At 47.5% G+C, this 12,736-nt stretch overlaps 1 long non-coding RNA gene across 19 annotated transcripts in view; it reads left to right on the forward strand.

Annotated features, from left to right (window-relative positions):
- LOC105725775 (uncharacterized) overlaps positions 1-12,736 on the forward strand; it is a 277,480-nt gene that overhangs the window by 110,962 nt on the left and 153,782 nt on the right. For 18 of the 19 annotated variants that reach the window (XR_010339338.1, XR_010339333.1, XR_010339335.1 and 15 more), the window contains 5 exons: positions 3,404-3,466; positions 5,603-5,738; positions 5,876-5,951; positions 6,054-6,181; positions 7,656-7,852. This is a non-coding gene — a long non-coding RNA (uncharacterized LOC105725775). The remainder of the gene's footprint in view (positions 1-3,403; positions 3,467-5,602; positions 5,739-5,875; positions 5,952-6,053; positions 6,182-7,655; positions 7,853-12,736) is intronic. The other variant, XR_010339329.1, reaches the window with a different exon arrangement.

Genomic DNA, 12,736 nt, shown 5'->3' on the forward strand with positions numbered 1-12,736 from the left:
CCCACGCACTGGTGACAGCCCAGTTGTCCTCACTGTGGCCTGGAATTTAGTTCCAGGCAGGAATGGGGTGTCTGCCCAGGCTGGGATGTGTGGGAGGCATCGGAAGATCACGTTGGAACAAGTGACGTGGCAGTGGAATAATGGCACCGTAAAGGGGAAGTGATGCCATCAGGGAATAGCAGCACGGCTCATGAATATTCTGGGCACTTGTACCCACAGCCAGAGCCAGGCCCGGCTCCTGATTCATCAATATTACAAATCGGCACGGTGGTGAACAGGCTGTCAGCAACTTTAATTTTTGCTTCAAGCCCAAGGAATTACAATGGAAGTATTTCCCAGGGACACCCAGTGAGAACGTGGGGCAGTGCCTTCTGCCGGCAGAGGGGGCAGAACTGGGTCTTGGGAGCTCTGAGTTCAAGACCTGAGTGCCCCACGCTCAAGAGCTGGGTATCCTTAGGCAAGGCCTGAGCCTCCCAGGGAGAGCAAGAGGATGTGAGCACCTAGAATGTACTGGAAACCACACTGCACCAATTCTGCAGAGGAGAGATGTTTGGCCCCATTTCACAGGCAAGGAAGATTGAGGCTCAAAGCAGGGTGGGTTGCCTAGCAAAAGGATGACGATGCGGCTGGAGCCCCATTTGAGTTGCAGGCATTGGTTTTTCTTTACCTGCCAAATACATGTGATGATGGCTGCCTTAGAGGGTTGCTAGGAGGATAAAATGAAGGACTGAGCCTGGGGTGCTTTGTTTTTTTTTTTTTTTTAGATGGAGTTTCGCTCTTGTTACCCAGGCTGGAGTGCAATGGCGCGATCTCGGCTCACCGCAACCTCCATCTCCTGGGTTCAAGCAATTCTTCTGCCTCAGCCTCCTGAGTAGCTGGGATTACAGGCACGTGCCACCATGCCCAGCTAATTTTTGTATTTTTAGTAGAAACGGGGTTTCACCATGTTGACCAGGATGGTCTCGATCTCTTGACCTCGTGATCCACCCGCCTCAGCCTCCCAAAGTGCTGGGATTATAGGCGTGAGCCACCGCGCCTGGCCGCCTGGGATGCTTTGGAGGCTATCTTGACTCCTTGGGGAAGAGCATTCAGAATCTTGCTATCAGCATTGCTTACATCAGCTCAGCGCGTTGAGGGCTGCAGAGACTTTCCTCCATTGTGTCTCACTTCATGTCCTTAGTGGCAGGGTGAGGGAGGCATGAGCATGAACATGAGGTCCATGTTACAGGAGACGAGAGTGAAGCTTGGAGAAGCAGAATGCCTTGCCTGCCAAGGCTCTGCAGTGTAGAAGCAGCAAGATCACATTGGAAGGTCATGGTCGAATGTCCTTAGCAAAGTAAGGCGGGTAGGTGCTATGTACCCATTTTACAGATCAGAAATGGGAAGTCACAGGTGGAAAGCTGAAGGACTTGCCTCTGCAGAAATTAAGATTTGTTTAAAAAGGAGGAGGGAAAGATGACCCCCTTCTCTCAGTCTTTCTCTCTTTATCTCTATTATTTAAAGTAAAAATAAAGTGAGAATAATCCTCCCTTTTCCCCTCTTGTCCTTCCTCCCTGCCTTTGATGTTTTTAGGAGTCAAGTGTAGAATTAGCAAAAAAGGCAGACTCATGCCCACTGAGGGTAAGGGCGATCGCCTGGTCATAAGTGAAATGTTCATTAAGTTCCTACCATATGTCAGGCTGTGTAGGGAGCAGACGGGGTATTGACATTTCTATCAAGGAATTCAGAGTCTTGGGATTTCAGGGTGTTGTTACCCACTGCAACCTTGAAAATGGCTCTCTCACATGACAGAAAGGAAAATTCCAACCCAGAAGGGTTACACGAGTTCCTCAAGGCCTTCAAACCACTATCTCTCATGTTAAAAAAAATAGTAATGCAGTCATGAAGTGAGCAGACTCAGAAATGGGACTGGCAGGAGTGAATCTGGGCTATTACCACTTACTAGCTGTGTGACACTAAGCTAGTTGCTTTACTTCTCTGGGCAACAGTGCTTTCAAATGGCAACTGGGGCTACGTTGCTGTCAGCAGTGGGAATTTCCAGTAGCAACTGGGAGTGAGTTTTGTCAGCGATGGGAAGGTGATTCCGGAGTGCCTAATTCTGATCTGCCGTTGATTTCCCCATCCTGGCAGGATTTTGGGCTGACAAAGTTTCAGTGCGTGATAAATAGCAATCAAATGAGGAAGAAAGTATTCTTTATTCTTCAGCTCCAAGTTCAAGGGAGACTTCTGATTTCCCATAAATATAGATCATGGGACCTGTGTGCTCAGGATTGCCTGTAGGGAGAGAAAGATGGCCAGATGCTGCGAGGGGTTCTAAGTGCATGTACCCCATCAGCTATATCAAGCAAATAAAAACCAGTGGGGATGGCTAGATATCCCCCCAGGATAAAACCCTGCTTTGGGAGAATCAGGCAAGTGGGTGCTGATTTTGTAGCATGGTAACCCTGTCCATAACTGAAATGTGGCACGATGTATATTGTACACAGTCCACATAAGGATCTCAGTGTATTTTTCTCTGGTTGAGAGCTGGAAAAAATGGTTACCAGAAAGGGCAGAAGAGTCTGGTTGAGATATGAAATTCCCTTCTAACGTCTTTCTTAAAGGGTTGTCTTGGCCGGGTGCAGTGGCTGATGCTTGTAATCCTAGCACTTTGGGAGGCTGGGGTGGGTGGATCACCCAAAGTCAGGAGTTCAAGACCAGCCTGGCCAACATGGTGAAACCCCATCTCTACTGAAAATACAAAAAATTAGCTGGGTGTGGTGGCAGACGCTGTAATCCCAGCTACTTGGGAGGCTGAGGCAGGAGAATCACTTGAAGCCGGGAGGCGGAGGTTGCAGTGAGCTGAGATTGTGCCACTGCACTCAAGCCTGGGCAACAAGATGAGATTCTGTCTCAAAAAAAAGGGAGGGGGTGTTGTCTCATAGATGAGACAGGTTGGGTAGATTGCCTCACATCACATCCTAGTGCCTTGCACATACAGAGTGAAAATAAGAGTTGCTATTATTGTTATTTTTATCAGTGGATACCCATTATTAGCCCAACCTACCCTTAACCTCTAGATGAAATTAGAAGCCATGTGTCCTGACTGTCTACATTCTTCAGGATGCATCAGGAAAACAGAAACCCCCCTAGGTATTTCAATCAGGAAGAGATTTAATACAGGGAATGCAATGCTTAGAAAACTGTTGGAAGGTTGGGGAACTTTTGCAGCACTTAAGATATCAGGGTGTGCAGGGATTCCTGCAGAGCACCCCTACTCATGTCCTCAGCTGCCTACAGCACCAATGTGGGTTATTTAAGAGAAATGTCCAGAAGATGCTGGGAAACACCATATGTCTGCTTTCTGCGGAAGTCCCGCTGGTGGTAGGACAATCATGCTTTCTTCTTCTCTCCTGTCTTCCAGATCTCGCATGAATACTTCACATTGAGGGAAGCTGAACTGGAACTCCACTGACAAAGGAGCTGGGCAAGTATAGTTCCCAGGCTTCTAGCCTCGTGATGCAGGGGAGTGTGTGGCAGGAAGCCTCAGTGGCACTGAGATGCCAACAGTCCAGCTCTCTGTGCAGGGTCCCTGACTCCCTAGAGGTTTTCTAACTGTGCTTGGGGTCCTAAGGAAAGTAAGGAACTATAAAGGGGGCAACTATGAGGTGCACAGAATTTCACGTTCACTTCCTACTTTCAACACGATCAGCTCAACCCATTTTGTTCATTGGATTTTATTTGAAAAAAAAATTTCACACAAAGTTTGACTCTCATTGGATCACAGCACGCGGGTTGAAGAGCACTAAAGAAAAAATTATTCTGACATATGTGAAAACAGGAGGACTTTATCTAGGACTATCTTGTTGGGTATCAAGACAATTGCAATAGGGGAGAGAGATCAGGTTCAACTTCCAATGCAACAAGTGAAGATTTATGATCAAGGGTGGCAGGTTAGGGAGTGGGTAAGTAGATGGAAAATGAGTAAGAGGGGAGATCAAATGTAGGAGGGATTGCTGCTGTAGGCAGGCCAAGGTGAACAGATATTACCTGGGGAACAGTGGAAAGATGAGGGATTTGACTAGATACGAAGGATGACCAGTTATCGGGGGAGAGGGATGGTTCCCCCAAACCAACTCAGCAGGATTCTTACTATGCCTGGGCTCTGTACGCTCTGCAAACACAGGTGCCAAGGTCAAGGCTTAGCCGAGAGGAGGGTTCAGAGGAGCCCTACTACCGCTCGGTCAAGGAGAGAATCTTTGTCAAGAGACATATGTAGCTTTATAAAAGGACTACCAGGATTCCCCTGTTGGTTTATATGAAGCAAAGGGAGGCATAGACCATCTTGCCTTGTCTTCTCCATCTTTTAGGATCCCAAGCACAAATCTTGCTTCTCCTCCGGCCTGCAGTCCTCATGCAAATAGATGCCTTAGGGTAGAGCAGGCCCAACGTGCCAAATTTCTGCTCTTAGGCTCAGCTGGGATCTACAGTTCTGTGGGTTTTTTTTTTTTTTTTTAATGATTCTATGGTTTTTAGTGTTCTTTGATTCTTTAGCACTATATCCTCAACTTCTGTAGCTCTTTGATTTTGCATTTCTTTGATTCTGAGATATGATGATCCGGGGACATAGACTCTCTGGCTCAATTATTTCAAGAAATAATCTTTATTCTTTTTTTTTGGATTAATGTTGGATTAATGTGTCTAAGCTCCTCTTGTGAGACAATGGTTCATCCAGGGTGGGACATCAGGGGCAAGGGATGACGGGGGGTGCCATTGACTAAGAAAGTCTCATAGATTGGCTGTGTCTAAGGTTAAAACCAGAGCAACCACACCTGGGATCAGGCGTTAGGGGCTGTTGTGTGACCAGGAGAGCGAGAGGGTGCCAGGTGGTTAAAAGTGGGTGCATGGAGGATGGAGTGGGAGGTGAGGGGCAATGAACGAAAATGAAGCAAACATCGTATATCTGATATGGCAGAAAAGGGATGCTGAAATTCCTCCCACTTGTTTTGGGCAAATCCTTATGGTTCTCTGTGATAAGCCCTTTCTATCTCCTTTCCCTGTCAGACCTTCCTGCTGTATCACACTCTGCTCCCTACCAGGGAGCTAAATAGCAATCTGTGTATTTCATCTAGGTCAGTTACTTAACAATCCTAAGGAACCAATTTGAATTTAAATGACTGCTTTCTAGATACAACACAACAGTAATAGCAGTAATAATAATGACTTCTAAATTAGTCAGCATCAGCTGGGCTGCTGTAACAGACAATCCCAAATCTCAGAAACAAAGTTTATTTTTCACCCCTGTGGAGTCCACTGTGGGCGTAGGCACCATGATCCATGTGGTGACTCGGTGATCCAGGCTTTTTAAATTGTGTGCTTCTGTACTGTAATTTGAGGATGCTGTGTCAGGGGATGAGAGAGATTGGAAAATCTCATGGGGACAGCACACTTCCTTGGCCTGAAGTGATGCTCAGCACTTCCACTCACAAAGCCAGTCCTATGACTCCCTAGCTGGAAGAGGTCAGCAAAGGTAGTTTTCTGTGCATCCAGGAAGAGTTAATACAAAACAACATTTAGTAAACATGTAATTTTCTCTCTGTTGCAATTACTTCTTTTTAAATAGGTATCACAAGACAATTACTCTGCAGCAATTTATTTAAGTCATTTCAAAGATCCTTATAGATGAGGAAACTGAGGTCTGGATAAATGGAATCACTTGCCTGAAGTCACACCTATAATGGCAGATCCAGAATTAGAAGGTGGGGTTCTGTTTCCCCATAACCTGTGCCCCTTGCTGTTCAGATGATGGATCCTCAGACTTTGGGGGAGCTGTGGGGTAACTCCCTCCAGCCTTCAGCTACAGCCTGGAAACCATTGCCTTTTCTGCTTACTGCAGCCACGCCTGGATCTGTGTGAGGAAACACACCTGCTGACTCGGGAATCCTGCACTGGGGATGTGACACTCGCAAAAGGTGATCAATGGTTCCTGACAATTATTTTTCATTTAAGCAAAAAATACGGAAAGCATATTTTGATCTTTGATTTTCTTCCATTTCCCATCTGTTCTTTATTAGGAGTTCAAACTTAATAACCTTCCAGAGTTGGTATCAAATTCAGACGCTGACACTCCTCGGAGAGGTTCTTTGAGGCAACAGGAAGGAAAGGATCACTCTGCTTTTGTTTTTCTCCTGCTGTTCTGTCTGTAAGTCCATCTGTTTCTCTTGCCCTCTGTCTAGAATCCTTCCCATTCAAAGGTCAGCCTGACTTGTGGGTGAAGGAGGAGATGACGTGCTGTATCATTTCGGGTGTGCTGAATTGATCTCGTGTCCCTTCAGGTGTCTCCCGTGAGTGCTCTGCACATTAAACCCCACCATTCAAAGGTCTTCTCTTTAGCTTATAAATCCTCTAAAGGTACCTTTTCAGTGGTTAGGAAAACATCTTAAACTAAGCAGATTTCAGAGGGGAAAGGAAGGAAGAGAAGAAAGAGCACAGTTGGGGCAAGAGTGCTGACCTGGGTCAGAAAACCTGGAGATGAGTTACACATAAGCCACCCACCTGGAATATGGGGTTAGCCAGTCACCTAACCTCTCTGACTCTCTTTCTTCATCTGTAAAATGGGGTTGTTTTAGATTCGTCTTACAGGGTCACAGTGAAAATGAACAGAGATGATAAAGACAACTTATATTCACCCACTGTTTTTGCAGCATAGCAGAAAAATATTCTGGAATATTCACTAAGGTCTTGCATATGTGTGTGTGTGTGTTTAATTCCATGCATTTATTTATGTCCTGTGACCAGCGTCCCCCTTCAGGCAGCGGCAGCTAGACCATGTGGCATTTATTGCCTCAAGGAAAGAATGACACAGCACAAAGCAGATAGGGACCAAGTCAAATTCTTGGCTTTTGAATTTGAAAAGCCAGCCAAGGTCTGGGCAGATGACGAAAGATATGGAAGGATGCAAAAGCGTAGCCTCCCTGTTTCTGAGAACAGAAAAGACTCTGAGTTGCAGAACAGACACTGATGCATCCTTTGAAAGAGCATAAAGGGCTTAAAGTGAGGAGTGAAGGAGGGTTTTTGCAACGTCAGACATGAGCGAGAACATCTCAGCAGAAGCCAGTGAGATAAATACACCATCAAGAACCAGATAAGCCCCATTCCTGACACCCTGTGGGAGGCCAGCCTCCCAGATGGGCTGCCGTGAGTCCCATTTCCTGGGATTCGTACCCTCATTCGGTTTCTTCCTTTATTATTTATTTATTTTCAAAAGACAGGGCCTTGCTCTGTTGCCCAGGCTGGAGTGCAGCTGTATGATCACGGCTCACTGGAGCCTTGAACTCCTGTGCTCAAGCGATCTTCCTGCCTGAGCATCCTGAGTAGCTGGGACTACAGGCACGTGCCACCACATCTGGCTAATTTTTAATTTTTTTATAGAGACAGGGTTCTTGTTATGCTACCCAGGCTGGTCTTAAACACCTGGACTCAAGTGATCCTCCTGCCTTGGCTTCTAAAAGCAGCGGGATTGCGAGTGCAAGCCAGCACCCACCGCCTCCTTCTTCATTATATCAGTACTGCCTGTGTGATCAGTATTGTACAGAGGAGGTGATGTGTGACTTCTGAGGTTATGTCATGAAGGAATTGCAGCTTTTATCAAATCCTTTTGGATCCCTTGCCCTCAGGGAAGCCATGTGAGGAGGACGTCTGAGTAGCTCTGTGGAGAGGCTCCCAACGAACAGCCAGCATGGACTTGCTGGTCATGTGAGCACACCACCTTGGCAGTGGAGCCTCCAGTCCCAGTCAAGCCATCAGCTGAGATTGCAGCCCTGGCTTGTATCTGACCACAGCCTCATGAACAACCCAGAGCTAGGCCACCAAGGTAAGCTGCTCGTGAATTCCTGACCCACAGAAATCATGTGACATTATACATGTTCATTATCACTTTAAGATGCTAAGATTTGGGGTAATTTGTTATGTAGCAACTGATAAACAATGCATGCAAGTTGGCATACTGCAGTCCCCCCAGAATTTGGACACAGCCCTGGAGAAAGTGGGTAGGGGGTCCTTAAATGAACTATGATTATATTTTTGCCACCTGGAAGGACACAGGCTGTAATAGCAATTATACTCAGTTACAGAACAGTAACGTTGTATTTCTAGACTTCCTGAGTTTCTAGACTACCTGAAACATTGCAGCTCATTTAAAGGAGCTTCCGAATATGCTTTCAGAACTCTGGAAGTCTGGGGACACAGGACAAGAGTCACTAGATTTTGGGAACAAGAGTGCTCTTTTCCCCAAGCGGGCAGAAAGGGAGCTTGAAGATACATGCTTCTCCAATTTCAGAATTTGGGGGGACCACTCAGCCTGTGCCCGTGACTTCTTCAGGCTCCCTTTTGCTCCTCATTGCACCCCCTTCTATGAGCCTGGACTAGCTCAGCTTGATGCCCAAGCCCTTCAATTTGTCTTGTTAGAAAACCCTTGTGTTAAAGAGACCATTAAAAAAAGAGAGAAAGATAAATTGCCTGAAGCTGCATGACTCAGGAGGCAAGGGAGAGCAGGTGAAGGGAAACAGGCCTGTGATTAGAGGGCAGGGGCGGCACAGGAGCCAGAGCAGGCAAAAGCCTCCACTGGAGATGTCAAAATATTTGAAAATCCTCTTCCTTTGGTGAATTGAGTTACCAGAATTTTTTTTTTTTTTTAATGTGGAGAAGGGTCTGAGATAGAGGTTAAGAATATAGTTTCCAGAGTCAGGCAGAGCTGGGCTGTGTCTCTTTCTAGCTGTTGTCAGACCTCAGGTGAATCTCTGAAGCTCTCTGACCCTCGGTTTCTTCATCCAGCAAGAGGGTACAATGATACGCCTGTAAGAATGGCCCTAAGTCTCCACCTTTCTCTGTGTATGTGTCTTTTGGAATGTGACTTCATAGCTCTTCCCATGATGAGACGGAGTCCATTTCCCCACCCCTTGATGCTGGGATGCAAGGGGACTTATTTTGGCCATAAAATGGGGCAGAAGCGGTAATACATTGGTCCTGAGCCTAGGTCTCAGGAGGCCTTGTGCAGTCTGTTCTCTCTGACCCTGTGACCCACATAGGAAGAGGCTCAGGTTGGCCTGTTGGAGGATGACAGGCCAAGTGCAACAGACATGAAGTGTCTCAGCTGACCCCATTCCAGAACACTCTCCTTCCAGATGACCACAGATGCATGAGTGCGCCAGCCAATGTCTTCTGAGACATCCCCAGAAAGACAGAACAGCCACCTGACCCATGGACTCATGGGCAATCATAGATAAATGGATATTGTTTCAAGCTGCTAGGTTTGGGCTTGGTTTGTTACACAGTAGTAGCTAACAGCTATACCTCTATTTTAAGGAGTTGTGAGGATAAATTGCTAGGGTACAGAAAAATGAATAGCTGTAATAGCTAGTAGTGATTGAGTGCTGGCTCTGCCTGGTACTGTGCTCAGAATTCGCCTGCATTATCTCAAAGACTTGCAGAGGCTAGAAGAGCTGCTGCTGAAGACTCTAGAAGCGTTCAGATATAATGCCTGGCACGTGGTACCTGCTTCTTGTATGCTAGTCGTTGGTGCTGCTGATGCTAGCAGCATGTGGAACTCCTGACACATGCCTCTGATTTGGTAGTGGGGTCTGAACTTTGTAATCCTTGTGTCCAGAGACCTTGGGAAGTCTTTAGCCAAGAGCAAACCAGGAGGGAGCTTTTGTGATGGAGAGGTTTCTTAGAGTGAATGGCATCCGGGTAGAATGGGGGAAAGGCATCAGCCAGGGTGCGCCACACACTCCCTTCACTAGTGTGGTCCCTGGACTGGCAGCCTCAGCCTCCCCCGGGCTCTTATTAGAAATGCAGAATCTCAGGTCCTACCGCCGCTTACTGAATCAGTAAGTGCATTTTAACAAGATCCCCGGGGGATTTGTGTGCGTGTTAGAGTGTGGCCAGAGCACTCTTCCCAAGCTGTCTGTGCTGAGGCACCAGTATTTTTTTTTTTTAATTCCAATTTATTGCAGAATGACAGTTTTAAAAAATATAGTAAAAAAGCAAATTCCTAGAAAAATTAAATGAAAAATAAAACATACACAATCTAGGCCCTTGTTTTTTTATTGTTATATTCAATAATACAAAATTGCTGTCTGCCAAATTACGGCAAAACTTTCTAAATACTTTTTTCTTTCTCTGTGTGTGTTCTTTGTATGTACCTCCCTGTGGACAGTTGACAAATGACTTGCCATCTGGCATGGGCTGTGGACGACACCACACGTAGAACCATCTTAGAGTTGGCAATGATAATGATACGAATACAATATGATCACACATGATTGTGTGCTTGATATCAGATAGTCATAAGGGCTTACAAGCTTAAATACCTGGAAATCCTCTTAGGAAACTGTGGGGCAACTCATGTATTTATCTTCATTTTTGTAGATTAGGTCATTGAGGCCCAGAGAGGTTAAGCGACTTGTCTGTGGTCACACAGCATACAAGCGGAGTAGCCCGAAACCACCTGTTTGACCACTCCAAGGTAGAGGGAGGGAGAGGAAGGCACCACCAGTGAGAGGCACAAAGACATTGTCTCTTGTACCTTATGTGAGTGACAGCTGTCAAAAAACCAGGCATGGGGTCCTGGCTATCTGTGTAACCTCCTTGCAGTGGAGGCTGGAACCTAGCAAACTCTCTACCAGCCCTGGGGTTGGGCTGGGAGGATCACCCTCGCATCTCACTCTGGCGCAGCCTGCGGGAAAGGAAGCCTTCTGTGGAGTTTACCACCCCAGCCTGCCGCGTTGCCAGAGGTGAGGGGCGAAGAACGCCTGCCGACCGCCTTCTCCCTCTTGCTGTCTCTTTTTCCTGAAGTCATAGGAGCTGAGCAGGAGGCCAGGGGTCTGGCAGGCTGGGTGGTAGCTAGTTATCGACAGGTTGATGGCTGCCCCCGAAGACTGCCCGAGGACATCAAGTCGGAAGCCACTTCTGAGGCCCGCTGCTCCCGGAGAGCCGGCTGCCAGCATCTCTGCCCAGGGCTCGGCGCTTCCCCTCACCATCTCATTAATCCTGACTCACAAAAAAAGGCAGCAGGCAGGGGCCCTCTTAACAGGCCGAGCAGGCGACTGATTTGCCTTCACTGAAGACAATAGTGCCCAGGAGACCCGGCATTGCTGAATTATTCAAATCAGCCGTGGCAGGGAAATCTGAGGACACAGAGTGGCTGGCGTCCCCCGGCCCCCGCAAGCTGCCCTCCTTCCCTGCCCTGGGGTGGTGGTACCCGGCGGCTTGGGGTGGCTGGCACAGATCCCCTTGCCAGAGATGAGGGCTGCTCCTGACCTTCCCTCCTCCCTGGATGGAAGTTGAAATTGGTGTTGATCATCTGTAAGCACCTTAGCGCTCTAGTAATGGATCCAAAATGACATTTCCCACCTCCTGATCCCTGCGGGGGACATTCTGACAAGAACTTCGGGATAAACATGTGATGGGGCACGGGAAGATGAAGGCAGCAGGAGATGGCTGTTCTGCCAACGTGTGTGTGTGTGTGCGCGCACGTGTGCGCGTGCGTGATTCAAAAAAAAGCAGAGGATGTGGGTTGAACCCTGGCTTGGCAAGCCTTGGTTTTCTGCTCCTGGAAAAGAAACACAATGAATAGGCAGGTCTCCTTGACAAATGTGGAGATTCAGGAGCAAAACCACTCAGGCTTGGAGCTGGCGTTGGGTGAAGACAGAGCAAACAGAGGTATGAGAGGTCACATGAAACAGACACGAGCCTAGCATGATGGGCTTCTGGGGTGGGGGAACCTTGGAGAGTATGAGGGGTAAACTGAGGCCCAGAGAGGGGCAGGGACTTGCCAGAGTTGTTAGTCAGTTTATGGCCAAAATGGAATGAAAAGCCAGGGCGTTCAGCTTGCAGTCGGAGGCTGTCTTTGTTAATAGTACCTACCCCTGACCCAGCACAGACAGCTAAGGGCTTCTGAATATATTTCATTGTTAACTGTATGATAATCTCATGAGGCTGATACAACTATTATTTCCATTCTACTGATGAGGAAATTGAGGCTTGCAGAGATTCAGCCACTGGACAGGGTAGAAAGTGACAATCTGGGATGGGAAAGGCGGTCTGTCTTAGTGCTGGACCCTTAATTGCTGTGCCTCAGTGGGAGGTCAGAGATACCGGGACTCCAGATCGCTCCAAAACATGCCTCCTACCTAAGGCTGTAGCATAAGTTTGTGATGGCTTCCTGGGTAAGCACTGCCACTTACTTGTGGTCCTCCATGGGAAGGGGCACATAGAGTTCAGCCCTTCTCAGACAGACTGACTTTAAAGCACCCTCAGCCATCCCAGGCATCTGAAGGGAGAGCCCTGAGGAGGGGACGTTGAATGTTGGAAGGAAATTTATGAATGAAGAGGTTTGGAATCTCTGGGCACAAGATTCACCTCTTTGGGGGAAGCCAGTGGTGTCTTCTGTGTAAAACTGCCATTGGCAGGACAGCTTTCTCTAGGAGATGCAGAAACTGGGGGTTAAACCAACCTTGCACATTGGTGGGAGGGGATACAGGGTCAGTGTGTGAATAACAGCCTCTACTTTTTTGCACCAGCCAAACAACAATAATAGGAGCAGGAGTGGTGACCTGTGTTAAGGGTTCACCATGTGCTAAGCCCTTTTTTTTTCCCCCAGGCTGGAGTGCAGTGACATGATCTCAGCTTACTTCAGCCTCCACCTCCCGGGTTCAAGCAATTCTGCCTCAGCCTCCTGAGTATCTAGGATTACAGG

This window comes from Aotus nancymaae, unplaced genomic scaffold, assembly GCF_030222135.1.
Source record: "Aotus nancymaae isolate 86718 unplaced genomic scaffold, 86718_ANA_hifiasm-v0.15.2.pri h1tg000076l, whole genome shotgun sequence".
NCBI classification, from domain to species: domain Eukaryota; kingdom Metazoa; phylum Chordata; class Mammalia; order Primates; family Aotidae; genus Aotus; species Aotus nancymaae.